The following is a 19,502-nucleotide window of genomic DNA, read 5'->3' as shown; positions in this document are numbered from 1 at the left end:
ACAAAACACAACACTTCCGTTTCCAAAAGAAGAGGTACAGCAGCCTTCAGCGGGCTCTGAGGGAGGACAAGGAGGGCAGGGCAGTAGGTGAAGCAACCCAGCCTTGGCTCTGGTTTGGGGCCACTGGAGATGCTGGGCAGTGATGACTTCCTTCCCCTCTCCCATCCTGAGGTCACTCCCCCACTGAGTTTGAGAACAGACTACGAAAGTGAAGAGCTAGAGCCAGGAGTCTCCTGGTGAGAATCTGATGTCAGAGGCCAGCCGAAGGGGACTTCAGTGATTCAGAGTTCTTACTGGGTCTCATGAATTCTTCTCACTCCAAACCTGATTGACCATCCTCATCTAAACTCTTAATTGGTTTCTGTCTAGGGCAGGTAAATAGGGATATTAACTTATTCTTCGCTCTATGTCTATCCAATCGCCGAAGCTGTTGATTTAACTTGCTAAATATCTCTTGAATTCACATCCCTTACTTACTGTCTGGACCATGATCGGCTCTTGCCTCAGTTACTGCAACAACCTCCTAACTAGCTCTCCCACCCTTTTCCAGAGCTTTAATCATGTAGCAGCCATAATGATCTAATTTCTCAGAATTTTTTTTAATTTGTATAAATTTAAGGGTATAAGTGCAGTTTGGTTACATGGATATATTGCATAGTGGTGAAGTCTGTGCTTTGTACATTGTACTCATTATGTAATTTCTTATACCTCACCCCCTCCCGCCCTTCCGAGTCTCCAACATCTATTATTCCATGCTCTATGTCCATGTATACACATTATTTAGCTTCCACTGTTAAGTGAGAAAGTGCAGTATTTGACTTTTTGTTTGAGTTGTTTTACTTAAGATAGTGGCTTCAATTCCATCCATGTTACTGCAAAAGATACGATTTCATTCTTTTATATGGATGAATAGTGTATCATTGTATATATTTTACCACATTTACTTTATCCATTCATCTGTTAATGAACACTTAGGTTGATTCCAAATCTTTACTATCGTGAATAGTGCTGTAATAAACGTAAGAATGCAGGTATATTTTTCATATAATTATTTCATTTCTTTTATCAGTATTTTAATTATGAAAGTTTTCAAACATAAAGTTGAGATAATTTTATAGTGAACTCTCTCTCATATGCCTACCACTTAGATTTCACCATTACCATTTTATCATAATTTCTTTATTATATATTTAGCCAACCATCCTTCTCTCTATTCAGGTATCAGTCTTATTATTTTTTATATATTTCAAAGTAAATTGCAGATATCAGTAAACTGATGTCTTCCTAAGTAATTCAAACATGCATATCATCAACTAGGGTTCAACATTTGTTTGCAGTCTTTGTTTTTCAGAATGATCTTTTAAAAATGTAAAGACAATTATGATACTCCCAAGTTTAAAACCTTTCTAGACCTTAAGGTAAGTCCCAGGTCCTTAACATGGCACACCAGCCCTTTTAAATGTGGTTTTTATTTACTTTTAGATCTTAATCTGTTGTACTTGCTCTCATTGATGCTCTGGGCACTCCTGAGGCCTGACGGCCTGTCATTGTCCTGCCGCTTGCAGGGGCCCCACTTCCAGGGCTGTTCTGTCATAGCCCAGCCTCTGTGTCTAGGGATACATACCCCTCAGCTCTCAGAACTGAAGGCTTCCTGTCAGGGAAGCTTGTATGGCCGTCATGGGCTGGTGAGATGTCTCTTGGAGCTTATGCTGCTGCAGTCATTGCACATACCTCCTGCCCTTGGAAATGAATGCCTGCAGACAGGCTCGACATTGCCTCTTCTGTAAGCAGCTCCAGGAAGACAGTAATGGTCACAGGGTCAAACACAGTCCCTGGTCCAGAGTGCATACTCTGCAATTTGTTGAGTAAATGAGGAGAAATACCTGAGTAGAATAAAACTGCATTTCTTTTCTTTTTTTTCTTTTTTTTTTTTTGAGATAGACTCTCACTCTGTCACCTAGGCTGGAATGCAGTAACACAATCTCAGCTCACTGCAACCTCTGCCTCCCGGGTTCCAACGATTCTCCCACCTCAGCCTCCCTCCTGAGTAGCTGGGATTACAGGTGCACACCACCATGCCCAGCTAACTTTTTGTATTTTTGGTAGAGATGGGGTTTCACCATGTTGGCCAGGCTAGTCTCAAACTCCTGATCTCCAGTGATCCACCTGCCTCGGCTTCCCAAAGTGCTGGGATTACAGGTGTGAGCCACCGTGCCTGGCCCAAACTGCATTTCTTAAAAACATAGTTTTAACTCAGACCCTTCTCTAGTTTAACCGACGTATCCCATCTCTCTTTTCTGCCTCTCTTCTTTCCTGCTGCTGAGTGTAATAGCTCGTAACTGAGGTTTGTATGCAGTTTTACAATATGCAATTGTTCTTGATACATTTTCAATCCACCCAGCATCTCTTCCTGGAATACTAATTCAGACACCTCCCTAGTTTAACCTGACCTATCCCATCTCTCCCTTTCTCCTGCCTTCCTTCCTTTCCTCTCTCTCTTTCTTCTCCTTTATCATGTGCTCACCCATCCTTTTCTCTCCAACTTAAGGTGACCTCTCCTTTCTCCCTCTCCTCATCCTTCTTCCCATCTCTTCCCTTCTCTCTCTCCTCTCCCTCCCTCCCCCTCCTCTCTTCCTTCCTATCCCCTCTTTCTTTTCCTTCCCTCCTCTATTCTTCCTCCTTCTAGTTTATAGTGACCTCTCCTCTCAGCCTTTTCTCCCACCCCTCCCCTCCCTGCCTTTCCTCTCTCAGTTTTCTTCCTCACTCCCAGATTTTCCAACCAGAGCCTCTTCATTTTCTGATAATTTCCGTGATATTTCAGAGCGTTAATGCTGGGGCCTCTCATTGCCACTTGAAGAAGGCCACTTTTTAGGTCTAATCACCACAAGGGAAATGAATGTGAAGCTCATCAACTGTTGAAGAGAGTCCAAGTAAGGGGAGAACAGAGAGCAAAACACCAGTGTTCTATGGACAAGGAATTAACTGAAAATCACAGACAGGGGAGAAAGAACAAATGTGTTTACTCTCCATATTTTCCTTCTCGGGCCAATGGCTCCCTTGCTCACCATCACACTTATGTCACATTGTCACATTCAAACTAGGCTGCTGCTGGGTATATCAGAGAGCATTATTAACTAGTAACAAAGGTTTGCATGCAGTTTTACAATTTGCACTGTTCTCCATACATTTTCTTTTTTCTTTTCTTTTTTTTTTTTGAGATGGAGTCTTGCTTTGTCACCCAGACTAGAGTGCAATGGCGCAATCTCAGCTCACTGCAACCTCCACCTCCCGGGTTCAAGCAATTCTCCTGCCTCAGCCTCCCCAGTAGCCACCAAGCCTGGCTAATTTTTGTATTTTTAGTAGAGATGGGGTTTCACCATGTTGGCCAGGCTGGTTTCGGACTCCCGACCTCAAGTGATCCACCTGCCTTGGCCTCCCAAAGTGCTGGGATTACAGGTGTGAGCCACCACGCCCGGCCTCTTCATATATTTTCAATCCACCCAACGTCCCTTCCTGGAACTGTCCTTTGACCCTAAGTTCCACCTCAGCTACCAAACTGTCTTTTCTTCCTAGCCATGTTTTGTATAAAACCTGTGTATGTTCATGGTGGCTCCTGTGTGTCTCCTTATGTTCATTATCCCTCCCTGCTGCCTGGCTCCACCACCGTTCCCTGGAATCCACTCTGGCCATATTCAGCAGCAACTTCTAAATTATCCAATCCAGTGGGTAAGGTCCATCTGTATCCTACCTGACCCTTCAGCTGCCTTTGACCAAAGTACTCAATCCCCCTGGCCTTCTTGAAACTCACGTCTTCTTGATTCTCAGGACTTTCCTCCTACGTCTCAACTAGTTCCTTGTTGGTCCCTTTGATATGTTCCATTTCCGCCTTCTGCCCTTTAAGTGCTTTCTGGGGCTCTGTTCTTGGTTGGACCTCTTCTCTTCTTACGGTACACACTCTCTCTCTGGGCAATCTCACCCCCAACATGGCTTTAGTGATCATCTATATGTGGGTACTCTTAAATCTCTATACAGTCCCGACCTGTAGAATTACATATCTACATACTTCCAATGGTATTGCACTTGAATTTCTCACAGGCACCTTACACTTACCTGTTTTAGCTCCTCATTCAATCTGCTTTTCTATGCTGGCTAATGGCACCCCTTCCCTCCAATCACCCTGCCTGGAGCTATCCTGGACCCCTCTTCCTCTGCCACCTCATGCAAATACTTCAACATGGTCATTAGAGGCTCTTCGTCATCTGACATGGGTTACAACAGAAACTTCTCACCCCCCATCCCATCCTCACCCTTCAGGCCAGCCACACTGAGCTACTCCCTGCTCTCTGAATGAGCCACCACTGCTCTGTTCCTTTTCATCTGCAGCTCCATCTGCTGGGGATGACCTTTCCCTGCTTCTCCGCCAGGCTGCTCATCATCTCAGGCTCTGCTCAGGCACCTTCATCACAAGACAGCCTGCTTTTGCCCCTTCCTCTGTGGACTCTCATGGCATTCAATGCTTCTTTTCAGCATCGTATTTAATACAGGGTGATGCAATCTTCTGCATATTTGCTTGCCCCTCCCTCCTTAGACTCTTGAGTTCCTTAAGGGTGAGGACTTTGCTTTATCCTTCTGTATTAGTCTGTTCTCACACTGCTATGAAGAAATACCTGAGACTGGGTAACTTATAACGGAAAGAGGTTTAATTGACTCACAATTCCGCATGGCTGGGGAAGCCTCAGGAAACTTACAATCATGGTGGAAAGCAAAGGAGAAGCAGGCATCTTCTTCATAGGGTTTCAGGACCAAGTGAGTGCAAGCAAGGGAAATGCCAGACGCATATAAAACCATCAGGTCTTGTGAGACTCACTACCATGAGAACAGCATGGGTGAAACCACTCCCATGATCTAATTACCTCCACCTGGCCCTGCCTTTGACACATGGGGATTATGGGGATTATAATTCAAGATGAGATTTTGGGTGGGGACACAGCTGAACCATATCACCTTCCGTCACCTGCTCCTGCCAGTTTATGGTACATAGAAGGGCCTCTCAATATTTGAACACATGAATGAGTGAGTGAGTGAATGGGATGTGTCAGGTGTGACAACCCACAGGGCCTGAACCTGGGGTAGAACTCAGTGTTTCTGACTCCACAGGCCATGCTCTTTCCTCACAGTCCAATTTTCAGTGGATGCCCCTCCTGCCAACCTAGTATGCTTAAAAAGATAAGTATTTGAATAGGCGCAAACTTATCAGTAGCTCCTCTCAAAGGACCTTGAAACACCACCCCTACATATGTTCTTTTAGACTGGGACAATTTTACGTGGGTACAATACGTATGGTTCAGTGGCCCCCTGCAGGCAAGGCTGCCCAAAGCATGACTCTCAGTGTGGCTGTGTCCTTCCCCCATCTCTCCCCTTCACTTTCCAAGGATGTAAGCCAGTGTTGGTGGCAGCATTAGAATTGTATCCACAATCCTATCCTTCCTAGTGTGGGAAAGTCCAGCTAAACGGAACTGTCTTCAATACTTTGAACTCTCTATGATCACTGTTGCTCCAGGCTTTTGTACATGCTGTTCCATTTCACATGGGACCTCCCCCGTCATCCTCAAAACATGTAGTGTCTTCCTTTAGCTAACTCGTTATTTTCTAGATCTCAATTTGAAGATATCTATATCCAAGGAAGCCCAAATCTGGGTTAGGTGTCCTTCCAGGTACTCTCTCATAGCTCTTGGGTTACTTCCATCATGTCACTTGCCACACTATTCCAGAGATGCCTGCTGACTCATGTGTTCCCCACTGGGCGGCTGTAAGCTCCTAGACCAGTAGAGACTGTGTCTGTCAGTCTCACACCTATAACCACAGTTCTGGGTACATTATAGGCACTCAGTAGGTATTTGTTAAATGAACAAGGGATTGTTTTTTGGTTAAAAAAAAAGAGATTTCTCCTATGATTCATTTTTGCCAAGAAGCATACCAGGAAAAATTCTTGGAAATCTGAGTTTCTGTGTATAGTCATATTTAGATGGTCATGTACATATGTGATTTGCAGGCATTTCAATTTCTACTTTGTAGAAAATGATTGTTTTTCTTCTCTTTATTCACCTCTCCTATCACTAGATGTCCTGTGTCTTGCTGGGCTCATCTTCCTGACTCCCCACAGCTCTATAAACCATGAGGCTTGGCAAATGCAGTTGGTGAATTGTTTTTTGTTTTTTTCTTAGTCAAGTACACAATTTCAAGTTTGAAGAACGGAATCAGTTGGGTTATACTTCATAGCCTAGAGAAAACAAATATGCATCTTTTTGGATTTGTTTTAGTCTTTGTCTTACATTGAAAATATCTGAGAAATCTCGCAGAAGAGTTGGAAGGTCCGCAATGTATTTTATAGTTTTTATAGACAGAAAATAATGGAAAGTATATAGTTTCAAGGTGGCAAATATTTGGCTCTTTATGCCCTTGTGCTTACAAATGAAAAGACAGAGAGAGGAAAATCAATTTTCCAGGAGGCTGTGGGTAAATTGCCTTGCAATACAATCATTAAGCAGTTGCCATTTCTAGAAAAGTAAATTTTGTGATTCTTCAGAGACCTTTATTATAGACCAGTGAGATGTACCATTATGTGAAGCTCTTGAATTGCTTTAAGTTTATTTAAGGCTTAAATCTCTGAAAAATGTTAATAGTTGGGAATATTCAAAGACTCCAATTTATGAAACTATAATAGATTTTAAGTTGCTAAGTGTCTTTTCATATTTGAGTTGATGCTTCGGTTTTATGATCAAAGTGTGTGGAATGTCTGGTTGCCATGCAAACTGGGGCTTAAGAGGAAACATTTAGGCCTCTTGCTGTATTTTCCTTAAAGACAAAGCATTGCACTCATTCATAGAAATGTGGAAAGCCTTTATCTCCTCCTTTATCTGCCAAATCCCTTGGCATGATGTTTTCTTTGAATCTGGAGGAAGTGTTCTGGGATTACTTCTACTGAAGGATAAATGGTCTCTTTGGGTGAAGTGAAGAAACCTAGGATATGAGGATGGTTGTTCTCAGAGCTGCGCCTTACCCATTCCATGAATAAGGGGAAGGAAACTAAGATTTCTCAAGCATTGGCTCTGTTCCAGGTCCCGTATCAAATTCTTGAGACATCTCATCTCACTGTCTGTCTGCTAATCAAGGGCAAAGATTGTATCACATATGAATGTCTTTGTGTATACAACACAGTTGACATTGATTGGTATGAATGACTGCTGAATGAAGGAATGAGCAAACAATCCTGTGTAGGTGTTTTAAACCCATTTTAAAGATCACCTCAGAGAAGTTAAATAAGTTGTTCAGTCTTACCTCTTTCATAGAACAGAAGATATATTAGTAATAGTTAACTTTATTTATTTATTTTGAGACAGAGTCTCACTTTGTTGCCCAAGCTGGAGTGCAGTGGCATGATCATGGCTCACTGCAGCCTCAAACTCCTGGGCTTAAGTGATCCTCCCACCTCAGCCTTCCAAGTGGCTACGACTACAGGCATGCACCACCACACTTGGCTAATATTTTTTTTTTGCAGAGATGAGTCTCACTATTTTGCCCGGACTGGTTTCAAACTGCCAGGCTTAAGTGATCCTCCCACCTCAGCCTTCCGAAGTGCTGGGATTACAGGTGTGAGCCACCATGCCTGGCCAATAGTTAACTTTATATCACAGTACAGTCATGTGTTGCTTTATAACAGGAATATATTCTGAGAAATGTGTTGTTAGACAACTTTGACATCATGCAAACATCATAGAGTGTACTTACACAAACCTAGAGGGTATAGCCTACCATACACCTAGGCTAAATATAGTAGTATAGCCTATTGTTTTCAGGCTACAAACCTATACAGCATGTTACTGTACTGAATACTGTAGGCAATTGTAACACAATGATAAGCATTTTTGAATCTAAACATATCTAAACATACAAAAGGTATAGTAAAAATACAGTATTATGATCTTATGGGGCCACTGTCATCACTGTCATATGTGGTCTACTCTTTGTATTTAAGCTACAAGATATGAAAGGAAAAGAGTGAATATCACCCAAGAATCTGCATTCTGTTCTGGGGAAAGGATTAGCATGTTTCTGTTTGCACACAGGATAGCTGTGTCATGTTAGGGGGAAGTATCACTTTGTTGTCTTTGTTTGGATATTAAATATGGCTTAAGAAGATGTGTATAGGTGCCAGGTTGTCAAAGGGTGGATTCATGTGGTCGTTATGTATGAAATTATCTAGGCTATTGCCCCCTATTCTCAACAAAATGGTAATCTAGGTGTTGCTAGGAAGGTATTTTGTATCTCTTGCTAAAGTCTGTAATCGGTGGCGAGCAATGAAACAAGAATTTGAGGCCCAATCTATCTGGCTTCAAGTCTGTGTTCCCCCTATTCTATATTAAACAGAAAATAAAAGTCTATTGAGTGTTTCATAGGCAATTAAGTCTAATAAACTCTGCAAAGTTTAAACACCTGCCATGTGGCAGCCACTGGGCCAAGTGTGTCACTCAGGTTATCACACAGCAACCCTAAATGCCACCACCCCAACTATGGTCATGAAGAAACGGGGGTTTAGAATACCTCTATTTTTTTGCTTAACTTTGCTATGCACCATTCTCTAAAGAATGCTCCCTGAAGTTCCAGTCTCAAAAATAACAGATTCTTTCCACGACGAAAATGTTTGGGAAACATTCATGTTATCACTACCTCCTGAGGACTCAAAGTGTACATGCACAATGTGTTACAGATTCCAATAAGTACTGCAGTAAAGACTTTTAAAAAAAATTTTTTTTTAAGACAGAGTCTTGCTCTGTCAGCCAGGCTGGAGTACAGCGGCATGATCTCGGCTCAATGCAATCTCCGCCTCCTGGGTTCAAGTGCTTCTCCTGCCTCAGCCTCCTGAGTGAGTATCTGGGACTACAGGCACATGCCACCATGCCTGGCTAATTTTTGTATTTTTAGTAGAGACAGGGTTTTACTATGTTGGCCAGGCTGGTCTGGAACTCCTGACCTCAGGTGATCCACCCGCCTCGGCCTCCCAAAGTTCTGGTATTACAGACGTGAGTCACCGCATCCAGCCAAGACCTTTCTTAAACTCCATTTAACCCTGCATTTCAAACATATTTGGCTACAGCAGCCCTTTTGTGTGTTATACCCATTAACGTCATGGCATGAGACTTCTGCCAAGCAGACTTAGAAAAATTTTGGCTTGCTATGTAGCACCAGGCCTCAATTTCACAGGAGTAACTGTAGGCAGGTTCTCAGACCATGTTGAACTTCTGGGTCATGCTTATTACCTAGATAATGCTTCATGTTTATTTATATTATATTTTTGCTAAAAATCTTATGTGGGCTGAATTTCTGTTCAGAGGAGTCTCATTTTGCCCACAGGCCATGTGTCATATTCCACTGAAAGCCAATTCTTGCACCTGTTGGCAAAATGAGCCAGAGGACCCCTAGATTATTTTCTTGTTTTTTTCTTGTGTGCTGCCATTTTGATTCCCACCTCATTTCCTTTTCTGTATGTTTCTTAGTTATTTTCTTAGTGGTTACCCTGGAGATTATAATTAACATCCTAAATTTCTTTGAATTGATAGCAACTAACTTCAACAGCATAGAAATCTCTGCTCCTGTACAGCTGCCCTCCCTCTTTACATTGCTGTTGTTAACAGTTTCGTCTTTATACATTGTGTGCCAATTAGCAGAAATTTATAATGAGTGCTTTTTGCACTTATATTTTAAATAATATAGGAAAAGAAAGATGAGTTACAAACCAAAAATACAATAACCCTGGTTTTTATATTAATATTCACTTATGTTGTTACCTTTACTGGTGTTATTTCTTCATATCATTTTGAATTACTGTGTAATGTCTGTTCATTTCATCCTGAAAGACTGCTTTTAGCATTTCTTGTAGGGCAGGACTGCTAGCAATAAACTTTCTCAGTTTTTATCTGAGAATGTCTTAATTTCATTTCATTTTAGTTTTTTTTGTTGTTGTTTTGTTTTTTTTTTGAGATGGAGTCTTGCTCTGTTGCCCAGGCTGGAGTGCAATGGCACAATCTCGGGTCACTGCAACCTCCACCTCCTGGGTTCAAGCTATTCTCATGTCTCAGCCTCTTGTGTAGCTGGGATTACAGGTGCCCACCACCGCACCCGGCTAATTTTTGTATTTTTAGTAGAGACGGGTTTTTGCCATGTTGGTCAGGTTGGTCTTGAACTCCTGACCTCAGGTGATCCACCCGCCTCAGCCTCCCAAAGTGCTGGGATTACAGGCATGAGCCACCACACCTGGTCTTTTTTTTTTTTTCTTTTTGGATTTCATTTTGATTTTTAAAGAATATTTTTATAAACATATAATTCTTAATTTACAGGCTTTAAACTATGTCACCCCATTGCCTTTTGGCTTTCATGGTTTCTGATGAGAAATGAGCTGTTAAACTTACTGATGATTGCTTGTATATGACGAGATGTTTCTCTCCTGCCACTTTCAAAATTGTCTTAGTCTTTTTTTTCTTGACAGTTTAATTATCATTGTGCCTCAGTGTAGATGTCTTTGAGTTTATTCTACTTAGAGTTTGTTGAATTTCTTGGATATATAGATACATGTATTTCATCAAATTCAAGCCATTTTAGCCATGATTTCTTCAAATAGCTTTTTTGCCTCTTTTTCTCTCTTCTCTCCTCCTGGGATGCTTCTTGGTATGCTCGACGGTGTCCCACAGTTCCCTTAGACTCTGTTCCTTTTTGTTTAAAAAAATATAGTTTATTTTTTAATTTTATTTCAGTAGTTTTTGGGTAACAAGTGGTTTTTGATTGCATGGATAAGTTCTTTAGTGATGATTTCTGAGATTTTGGTGTACCCATCACCCAAGCAGTGTACACTGTACCCAATGTATAGTCTTTTATCCCTCACCGCCCTCCCATCCTCCCCCGCTGAGTCCCCAAAGTGCTTTATATCATTCTTATGCCTTTGCATCCTCACAGCTTAGCTCCCATTTATAAGTGAGAATATACAATATTTGCTTTTCCATTCCTGAGTTGCTTCACTTAGAATAATGGTCTCCAATTCCATCCAGGTTGCTGTGAATGCCATTATTTCATTTCTTTTTTATGACTGAGTAGTATTCCATGGTATCTATATGATATATATGACATTTTATTTATCCACTCATCACTCATTGGTTGATGGGCATTTAGGCTGGTTCCATATATTTGCAATTGTGAATTGTGCTATTATAAACATGCATGTGCAAGTGTCTTTTTCATGTAATGACTTCTTTTCCTCTGGGTAGATACCCAGTAGTGGGATTGCGGATCAAATGGTAGCTCTATTTTTTGTTCTTTAAGGAATCTCCATACTGTTTTCCATAGTGGTTGTACTAGTTTACATTCTCACCAGCAGTGTAAAAGTGTTCTCTTTTCACCACATCCATGCCAACATATGTTATTTTTTGATATTTTAATTATGGCCATTCTTGCAGGAGTAACGTCATTGTGGTTTTGACTTGCATTTCCCTGATAATTAGTGATGCTGAACATTTTTTCATATTTTTATTGGCCATTCATATGTCTTCTTTTGAGAATTGTTTATTCATGTCTTTGCCCACTTTTTGATGGGATTTTTTTTTCTTGCTGATTTGAGTTCCTTGTAGATTCTAGATATTAGTCCTTTGTTTGATGCATAGTTTGTGGAGATTTTTCTCCCACTCCATGGGTTGCCTGTTTACTCTGCTGATTATTTCTTTTGCTGTGCAAAAGCTTTTTAGCTTAATTAGGTCCCATTTATTTATCTGTGTTTTTGTTGCATTTGCTTTTGAGTTCTTGGCCATGAACTCTTTGCCTAAGCTAATGTCTAGAAGAGTTTTTCTGATGTTGTGTTCTAGAATTTATATGGTTTTATGTCTTAGATTTAAGTCTTTGATCCATCTTGAGTTGATTTTTGTGTAAGGTGAGAGATGAGGATCCAGTTTCATTCTTCTACATGTGGCTTGTCAATTATCTCAGCACCATTTATTGAATAAAGTGTCTTTCCCCCACTTTATGTTTTTGTTTGCTTTGTCAAAGATCAGTTGGCTGTAAGTATTTGGCTTTATTTCTGGGTTCTCTATTCTGTCCCACCAGTCTATGTCCTGATTTTTATACCAGTATTATGCTGTTTGGGTAACTATAACCTTGTAGTATAATTTGAAGCTGGGTAATGTGATGTCTCCAGATTTTTTCTTTTTCTTAGTCTTGCTTTGGCTATGCAGGCTGTTTTTTGGTTCCATATGAACTTTAGGATTGTTTTTTCTAGTTCTGCAAAGAATGATAATGATACTTTGATGGGAATTGCATTGAATTTGCAGATTGCTTTTGGCAGTATGGCCATTTTCACAATATTGATTCTACTCACTCATGAGCATGGGATGTGTTTCCATTTGTTTGTGTCATCGATAATTTCTTTAAGCAGTGTTTTGGAGTTTTCCTTGTAGAGATCTTTTTCTTCCTTGGTTACGTATATTCCTAGGTGTTTTTCCTTTCTTTCTTTTCTTATTTATTTATTTATTTTTGGTAGCTGTTTTAAAAGGGATCGAGTTCTTGATTTAATTCTCAGCTTGGTCATTGTTGGTGTACAGCAGTGCTACTCTTTTGTGTACATTGATTTTGTAACCTCACACGTTACTGAATTCATTTATCAGAACTAGGAGCTTTACGGATGAGTCTTTAGGGTTTTCTAGGTATACAATCATGTCATTGGTGAACAGCGACAGTTTGACTTCTTCTTACTGATTTGGATGCCCTTTATTGTCTGATTGCTTTGGCTAGGACTACTTTTCTTTATTATTTTTTCTTTTCTCTACTCAGACTGGATAATTTTTTTGTCTTCGAATTATTTTATTTTTCACCCTTCCCTAATTTGTAGGCTTATTACGGTGTTATCATCTATCTCTACTTAGCATTCTTTTCCCACTTACTTTCTGATGCAATGGAAAACGTGGCCATCTTCCCGTATAAAGCCAATTGACCCATCCAGCTAAACTTAATCATGATTCTCTCTCCTCTTTGAACTTTCCTTCTTGCTCAGACTGGATAATTTTAATGAACCATTCCTCAAGTTACTGAGTGTTTGTTCTGCATGCTTAAATTTTCTGTTGAACTCCTCTAGTGAATTTGACAAAAGTAGCTATTATACTTTTCACCTCCAGAATTTCTATTTGGTTTCTTCTTATACTTTCTGTCTATTGATATTCTCTGTTGAGACATCATTTTCCTGGTTTTCTTTAGTTCTTTTTCATAGTTTCCCCCAGTTATTTGAGCATCTTTAAGACAGTTGACTTAAAGTGTTTACCTGCTAAGTTCAATGTCTGAGCTTCCTCAGGGAAAGCTTCTGTCAATGTCTCTTTCTTGTTCTTCCCGTGAATGGGTCATACTTTTCTGTTTCTTTGCATGTTCATGATTTTTTGCATGTTTGTAACTCTGGAAGTCAGATTATCTCCCTTTCCAATAATTGACTACTGTTGTTTGTTTTGGGCTGCAGCTATCCATTTGTTTAGTAACTTTTCCAAAGAATTTGGCAAAGATTGTATTTCTTCTTATGTATGGTCACTGTTATGTCTCAGCAGTTAGCCAGTCACCTGAGAGATACTTACTTAAATGCTTGGAACCAAAAATAAAATGAAAAATACTTAGTGGCATCTGCAGTCTTTGCAGATTATTTTTGAGCTGGAGCATTCAATGCTTAGCCAAACCACCTACAACTCTGTCTTAACCCTTATCCTCCTGCTTCTGTAGGGCCCAAAGATCAGCCAGAGATGCAAGCACCGAATCATCCCAGATCTTTCTGAACATTTATTCGGAGCATGCACATGGCTGTCTGGATTCCCTGATATATTCAGGAGTCCTTCAAAGTCCTTATTTCCCCATTTATCTTGATCCTCAGGCTCCTCATTCCCAGGATTTTTGGTCTGTCTGCTGCTTGTTCCATTCTCCACCTCTTTCTCCAGGTGGCTGTCCATTGTATAATGTCCTTATGTGCTTTTGACAAATGCTGTCCAGGAGGCCTCCAGTCATGAGAGAATTCAAAGTGGGGCAAAACAAAGGCAGTTCTCTAAGCCAGCCTCTCGAGGAACTGCCAAAAAGGTTAAAATGCATGTACAACCACAATTTATTGATAACAAGGTCTGTACTGATCTTTCTGGCACTAGCAACTAAACCACCAGGAACATGGCCACCATTCCTATGGCCACCACCAAGCTAGGGTATAGGGGGTGATAGATGGATAAGCAAAAATGCCACACAATTTCTTACTGAAATTTAGAAGTCTCCTCTTTATTAAGCACTCTCCTGGTTGTTGTAAGTTTTTTCTTATTAGATTCTCACATTCCAAAATAGTTTAACAGCTTTCACTAGCTTAACATTTGCTTCAGTGGAGGAACAGGTCCTTAGGGTTCCCTATTCCACCATTTTTGGTGACATCTATCCTCCAGTGTTTTTGAACCTGGATTCTATAATTTCATGAATCACCTTGGGGGTCCATGGAAAGGTCCTTAGAGTCCATAAGAAGAGTTAATGAATCATCTTGGGGGTCATTGTCCTTACTCCACCATTTTTAGTGATGTCTCTTCACTAAATTCTTTTTGAACCTAGATTCTATGGTTTCCTGAATTACCTTGGGGTATATTGTAAGAAGCTCTTAATTTTAGGCCATGTTCATATTTTCATCCTGTTTTGATTGTGTGTATTTTTAATGTTATTTTTAATGTTACATATAAATATACCATAATGTATTCAATCATTTACCTAGAGTTGACCATTTAGTTCTTTCCAGTTTTTTATTGTAAGTAAAACCATGATAACCATTCTTGTATGCAAATATTTGCTTACAAGATAGATTTGTCTGGATTTTGAGGATTTCTAGAAGTGATATTGTCAAGTCAACTTTTTAAAAATTCTTTACGTGTTAGGAAATAATTTATATTCCTATCAGCATTGTTTAAGAATGACAATATCAAAACTCCCCAGGCAGTGAGCACTGGTATTTTAAAATCTTTGCTGATACAATATTGAAAACGTAGAGAATTTAAATAATTTTTTATGCTTGAATTAGTAGTTCCTTCTTGGACCTACCTCATAATATGGCTTTGAGATGAAAAGTCAGCTCATAAACAGTGCCCAGAATAGCACCTGACATATCATAAGCATTATATTAGCTCTTGTTGTTTTGTTTTTGTTTTGTCATTTTGAGATGGGGCCTGGGTGACAGAGTGAGATCTTGTTATTTTTGTTGTTGTTACTTTGTAAATTGTTCACTTCTGTGACTTATTTTTAAAAATTAGACTTTCATAGGTTTTATTTTACCTATTTATTTATTTATCTGTATGTCTTATCTATCATCTAGTGTTCTTTCTATCTTTTGATTCTTTATTTTGTTTAAATGCACCTTGGTCACAAAGATATCAATGTATCAAGTTCTGGCACTGAATAGAGAAACCCAGCCAACTCTCAGGAGAGGAGAGATTTCTTTCTGGAGTAGTTTCTCTAGAGTTTATTTAAAGAACTCCTGCAGCAGAATCACCTGAGACATTTGTTAAAATAAAGATTTATGTGCTCTATCTCTCAGATTCTGATTCAATAGACCTGGGGCAGACCCCAGTAATATTCTTTCTTTCAGCACTTTAAATGTGTCATCCCATTGCCTCCTGGCCTCCATGGTTTCTGATGAGAAATCGGCCCAAGAATCTTCATCTTTTAACATGCTCCCCCAGGTGATTCTCAGGTTCATGAACATTTAGAGGACCACTTTTTTGAAGGAACTTCACTTCATCTTGCCATTCAGATAACAGAAGATAAGAAAGCGCTTACTTTTTCCCCTATCCTCTCTTAATGCATGCTATTATTATTGGTTTGTGTTTGAATGAAATTCTTAATACTCTGGTATGATTCATTTATATATATCCTCCCTTGGTGCAAATCCGGAAGTCCCCTCTTTTAATAATCTGTCTTCACGGGCATTGGTTTCTCAGTCTGTGAAGCAGGAGCATGGACTAGCAGTGGGCCTTCTTTTTTTTCACTCTCAGTCTCTATCCTCACCCTGTGATTAATGCCTGTTGCTTTACCTGTCCACATGTTCCCCTGCTTTGGGAGTTGGTAATCCCCTTATTCAGGGGTCTGATTCTCTCTCAACTTCCTTTATATGGAGGGGCTGCTGTATCCTTTCAAGACCCTCCTACTGGCATAATTTTTTGGTTTATAGGGATAATGCCTGACCCAGGCTGGGCCAGTGAGATCTTTCCCTGGATTTTTCAACATGAGATTAAATATATCAGGTTAGTCTCTGCTATGGAATGAACCTTCGTGTTCCCCCAAATTCATATGTTGAAGCCTAAATCCCCAGTGTGATGGTATTTGGATGTGGTGCCTTTAGAAAGTATTTAGGTCATGAGGGTGGAGCCCTCATGAATAGGAGTAGTGCCCTTATTAAAAAAAAAAAAAAAAAAGACATGGCAGAGGCAGGAGAATCACTTGAACCTGGGAGGCAGAGGTTGCAGTGAGCCAAGATTGTGCCACTGCACTCCAGCCTGGGTGATGGAGTGAGACTCCATCAAAAAAAAAAAAAAAAAAAAAAAAAAAAAAGAAAAAAAGACATGAGAGCTTGCTCTCTCTGTTCTGTTCTTCTTTGAAATGTCATCACAAGAGGAGATGGCCATCTGCAAATCAGGCTCTCATCAGGACCTGATCATGCTGGCACCCTGATGTTAGCCTTCTCAGCCTCTAGAACTGTGAGGAATAAATTTCTGCTGTTGGATCCCCCTCTTCTATAGTATTCTTTTATAGCAGCCCAAACTGACTGAGACAGTCTGTCTGCCATAGCTAAAACTATGCTCATATTTTCTGTCATGTAGATAAATTCAATTTCTAATGAGAGAGAATGAAATGAGAAAGAGTAGAGCTGATGTGCAGAAAAAAAGGCACTGATATGAGACGGGAAGGAGAGGTTCTGACCGAATTTTATTTTATTCCCTGGTTTTAGTCTTCCAAAACTAGAAGTACGTTGATTTTCCCCACTCTTTCATGGGATACTCAATACGGTCAAATACATTGTCTTTTCTACCCACTCTATTTCGAGTTGGATTTCTGCCATTTGCATGCAAGGATCCTTAATATACAAACTTTCTCTGCTTTAAAAAAAAATTTCTAGTAGTATCATCGCCTCCTTTCATGAAATTTGGAGTACAAGCTATCATTGGCAAAAATGAAATAAGAAATTGCTTTAAGTTGTATCATAAGCGGCCCAGCTGGAAGGTCACTTGGATCTCTAAGTAGCAAGACTGCCGTTGGCCAAAACATTTTGTCTCTAGAACTAAGACATCAAGAAACTTCAAATGAAGAGAAAGAGATGGAGATCATCTGTGCTCAAAATATAATAATTTCCAGCTAGAATAAGATTTCATTTAACAACAGTGTATTAAGAATACTATCATGGGGCCGGGCGCGGTGGCTCAAGCCTGTAATCCCAGCACTTTGGGAGGCCGAGGCGGACGGATCACCAGGTCAGGAGATCGAGACCACGGTGAAACCCCGTTTCTACTAAAAATACAAAAAATTAGCCGGGTGCGGTGGCGGGCGCCTGTAGTCCCAGGTACTCAGGAGGCTGAGGCAGGAGAATGGTGTGAAGCCGGGAGGCAGAGCTTGCAGTGAGCCGAGATTGCGCCACTGCACTCCAGCCTGGGCAACAGAGCAAGACTCCGTCTCAAAAAAAAAAAAAAAAAAGAATAGTATCAAGAACTCTGTCCTGGAGAAAATCCCAGGCAATCCTTCTTACTCTGCAGCATTTTTTTTTTTTTTTTTTTTTTTTTTTTTTTGGTATCTCAACTGCTTCCTTTTGACTTGGGGTCACACTTAAGGAAACAGGAGTCTGTAATCCCAAAATGAATTAAAATAGTTTAAACTTTATGCAATGTCTTGATGAAACAAATGTTTAGAAAACAAGTTATAAACTTGCCTTTTCTCTCTAACCTGTATGGCATCTTCTCTTTTACTTTCTCTCCTTCCTCATTCTGAAGTCTCCCAAACTCATAAACACAACCTGTACAGGGTTTTTATTTATTTATTTATTTATTTATTTTATATTATTTTTTTTGGTTGTTGTTGTTTCTTTATCCCTTTTCCTATAACTCTCTGCAAGCTTAGAGGTAAATACATTATGTCCATCCAGTTTCTCTTGTCATTCTCACTATTCATCATCCTAATCTGAATAATAATGTCCCAGGGTCAACCAGCAAAACAGAACTTTACCCAGTGGGTGGAGGTGTGGGAGAGGTGGCAAATATTCCATCACTGAAGCTCTTTCTGCATCACTTGCCACATAAGCTAGCCCAGGCAAGCTGATAAGCTGAATTCAGGTCTACTGGGAATGGGCCTCCCTGCTATATAGATAAGGGCATGACTCTTTTTTTAAACAAACCTCGTTCATCAGCTTTATAAACTGGACTCCCTATGCTGAATCAGGCAAAATTGCTTGAAAAGGGCAGCTTGTCAGAACCCCACAGACCTTGGGGCCTCTTCTCCTGCCCAGCCAGGTCTTTTTGGAATAAAAGAATGATGTAGGGTTGATTCTCTCTGACCTAAAGAATTGCCTGCTAAATTTTTTAGGCAAAATCGCTTGAAAAGGGTAGCTTTTCAGAGCCCCACAGACCTTGGGGCCTCCTCTCCTGCCCAGCCAGGTCTTTTTGGAATAAGAATGATGTAGGGTTGTTTCTCTCTGACCTAAAGAATTGCCTGCTAAATAACAAGCATGTTGTTTTCTTCTTATTACTGAAGAGCTATTACAGAAAAGTCAAGTGCTGCAGGGCCACTGTGCTGTGTCTTTCTTTGAGTAGCTGCCAAAACTAACAGAGATTTTTGAGGCAAACACCCAGCATTTGCCAAGTTTTTCTTCTCTCCCTCTGTCTAACTAGCCTCTCATGAATCCTCACCTAACATTCCCTCTCTATCCAGAAGGGGGTAAAAGTTGGGGAAATGCCAATTTCAATTTTATTATGCATTTATTCATTCATTTTAAAATTGTATAAATTTTATCCATGAGCCAGGTATTGTTGTAGGCACTGAGAGTAAAAGAGGGGATTAACAGGCAAAGTACCTGCTCCCATTGCATGTATATTCTAGTGGGAAGAGCCAGAAAATAAACAAGCAAATAAGTAAAAAGAAAAAAGATTATGATATGCTATGAGCATATAAAAGTATTGATGCCATAATTTTGGGGGTCGCAGTTACTTCCATTTGGGTGGTCAAGAAAGGACTCTCTGGGGAGGTGATATTTGAGCTTAATCATGAGAAGAACCCTGTTCTGTGATGATCTGAGAGAAGACTGTTCCAGAATCTATTATGTACAAAACCCTGTGCTGGGAACATTAAGAGGCAGAGTTAGATAAGAAGAAACTCGACGCCCACAGATAACAACGTAAGAATTGCTTGAGTTAGTAGAAGCTGTGAGATATCAT

This window comes from Gorilla gorilla, chromosome 9 (assembly GCF_029281585.2).
Source record: "Gorilla gorilla gorilla isolate KB3781 chromosome 9, NHGRI_mGorGor1-v2.1_pri, whole genome shotgun sequence".
Lineage (NCBI taxonomy): Eukaryota > Metazoa > Chordata > Mammalia > Primates > Hominidae > Gorilla > Gorilla gorilla.
The sequence above is the reverse complement of the archived record's forward strand: the minus strand, read 5'-3'. Positions refer to the sequence as shown.